Raw genomic sequence first — 3,181 nt, 5'->3', positions numbered from 1 at the left:
AGGCTGTTTTCAGGCTGTCAGGTGACTGAAGCGCCCAACCGCTCCTTTTTTTCTTTTTTTTCTTTTTTATTCTGGGCCAGCTTTAGCTGTGGCTCCAGCTCTGCGGCCTCTGCTGCTGGAAAAGCGGAAACCCTCGGGCCCAGACTCTTTTGTGTTCTACAGTCGAAACTCTGTATCATCTCCAGCTCTGAGATCCCGGCTAGCTGATTTCTGGAGTTTTTTTTTTAGCTTCTATATGTTACTATGTTTCAAACTGCCCGCTCAGAGGCCTGCAGCGGCAGGTGGGGAATGTTGGAGTCCACTGTCACTGAAGCAAGCAAGCCTCATGTTCAGTTTAAGCTGCCTGGCTGCCGGTCGCCATCTTGGCTGTCAGTTAATTTGCATATCTCACTGATTAGCCAATGGGAAGGGTAGCAGTCATACGCCAATTACCATGTTTCTCTTTTATTAGTGTAGATGATATTGTAAATGGAATTTAAAACTGTTTTTCTCTTCAGATTGTTTAGAGCTGTTATATAGAAACACAAGTGATTTTTGTGTGTTGATCTTATACCCTGCAAGTTTGCTAGATTCATTAATTAGCTCTGGTTGTTTTCTTGTGGATAGTTTTGGATTTTTTTTCTATATAGAATACTGTTGTCTTTGAACACAATTAGTTTTACCTCTTCCTTTTCAATTTGGATGCATTTTACTTTTTTTCTTGTCTGATTGCTGTAGATAGGATTTCCAGTACAATGTTGAATAGCAGCGCTGAAACTAGGCATCTTTCCTTGTCTTGTTCCTGACCTTATGGGGAAAGCTTTCAATCTTTCACTATTGAGTATGATGTTAGTTGTGGATTTTCTATAATACGCTTTATCAGGTTGAGGAATTTTCCCTCTATTCTTAGTTTTCTGAGAGTTTTTATCATGAAAAGATTGGATTTGTCAAATATCATTCATCATCAATTGAGATAATCATGTGGTTTTTCCCCCCTTTCATTCTAGTAATGTATTACTTTGATTTGTTTTCTTATGTTGAATCACTCATATTCTTAGATAAATTCCACTTAGTTATGGTGAGTGTGGGAACCACACCAGAGTCCCTGGATAGTCAAGGCTACGGTGTGGAGACCTTGTTGATAGTATGCCGAATGTCCAAGGCCACTTTGCACCTAGGCTAACATACCATAAGCAGCTGCAAGGCCATAGCGATCTCACGGTATGCTGTGCCCTTCTGTAACCCAAATGATTGATGTCACTGTTGGCAACTAGCCTTCTTTGTCTCTGGGGTAATATACAGGTTACTGACCAGCTAGTCTGCTGGAGTGTGAAGAAGTGTGCTGGAGAGACAGAGCTGAGAGCTGGTACTCCTACGACATAAGGCTAAGAGTTCATAGAGAGCTCAGATATAGTTACCATGTTAACCAGCTAGAGTGTGCTGGGCAGGAGAGACAGGAGAAGCTGCAGAGCCAGAGCACTCAGATACCACTGTGATGTGAGGTGGTGAGTCTAGGGGGCAGCCTATGGCTGCTCAGATAGTAGCTGTGGGTACAGAAACTAATGCTGCTTTGTGGGAAAGAGGAACTAGCTGATGTTCAGTTCCCTGCCTGTACAGGACTTGCTGTGAAAGACTATTTTGTCTAATGGCTATATGGCCATTGGCTTCTGCAATAAAGATGCATTCTTATATACTCACTAGAGGCCTGGTGCACAAATCTGTGCACCAGTGGGGTCCCTCAGCCTGGCCTGCGGGATCAGGCCGAAACCGGCCCTCTGACATCCCCAGAGGGGTCCCAGATTGCGAGAGGGTACCGGCCAGACCGAGGGACCCCACCGGTGCATGATCAGGCAAGGGAGGGACATAGGAGGTTGGTCAACCAAGGAGGGACTACAGGAGGGCTCCAGGGTGTGTCTGGCTGGACTGGCTTAGTCCCGATTGGCTGGACCCCAGCAGCAAGCTAACCTAGCAGTCAGAGCATCTGCTCCCTGGTGGTCAGTGCACATTATAGCAACTGATTGTCTCTCTGCCCCCTGGTGGTCAGTGCACATCATAGCAAGCGATTGAGCAGCCTTAGCATATCATTAGCATATTATGCTTTGGTTGAACAGCTGACCAGTCTACCAGACACTTAACATATTAGGCTTTTATTATATAGGATAACTTCTCATAGCTTCTCCATCTAAGACCCAGCGTCCTAGGAGGTCCAGCCCTAGCAGGGGTCTTGGACCTGACACCTGTAACCAGTGAGTAGAGAATAAAGGAGGAATTTGTACTAAGTTCCCAACAGTTAATGTAGTGGGCATGGTTTGAGAAGAAACCCGCCCTGGCGTAGTCAGGAAGAATTTAGAAAAATATATGAACTCAGAGAAACTCAGAGCAGCAGATCTATGCAATGCTTTTGATGGCTCTGACAGCGAGTAATCTTTTTAAAATAATCTTTTAATATGCTTTTGGATTCACATTGCTAATATTTTGTTGTGGATTTTTGTATCTATATTCATAAGGGATATTGATCTGTAATTTTCTTTTCTTGTGATGTTTTTATCTGGCTTTGATAGCAGATTAATGCTGGTTGCATAGAATGTTAGGAAGTGTTTATCCCTCTTCAATTTTTGGGAAGAATTTCAGAAAGATTTGTGTTAATTCTTCCTTAAAAGTTCACTTGGATTAATCTGTCAAACATTTGTTCCAGGACTTTTCTTTGTTGGGGGGTTTTAAATTACTGATACAATATTTATTTGTATAGTCTTTTGAGATTTTCTATTTCTTCTTGAGTCAGTTTAGGTAAATGTATGTTTCAAGGAATATGTCCATTTCATACAATTTTTCCTAGTATTCTCTTACGATCTTATTCCTGTAAGATTAATAGTAATGTCCTTACTTTCATTTCCTTTTCTCTTTTTTTTTAAAAAAAATATATTTTATTGATTTTTTACAGAGAGGAAGGGAGAGGGACAGAGAGTCAGAAACACCGATGAGAGAGAAACATCGATCAGCTACCTCCTGCACATCTCCCACTGGGGATGTGCCCACAACCCAGGTACATGCCCCCGACCGGAACCGAACCCGGGACCCTTCAGTCCGCAGGCCGACGCTCTATCCACTGAGCCAAACCGGTTTCGGCTCCTTTTCTCTTTAAAAAATAAAATAAAATCGTTATTGTTCACAGTATTAAATATGTCTTGTTTCCCCCCCGCAT

This window comes from Myotis davidii, unplaced genomic scaffold (assembly GCF_000327345.1).
Source record: "Myotis davidii unplaced genomic scaffold, ASM32734v1 scaffold681, whole genome shotgun sequence".
NCBI lineage: Eukaryota > Metazoa > Chordata > Mammalia > Chiroptera > Vespertilionidae > Myotis > Myotis davidii.
The sequence above is the reverse complement of the archived record's forward strand: the minus strand, read 5'-3'. Positions refer to the sequence as shown.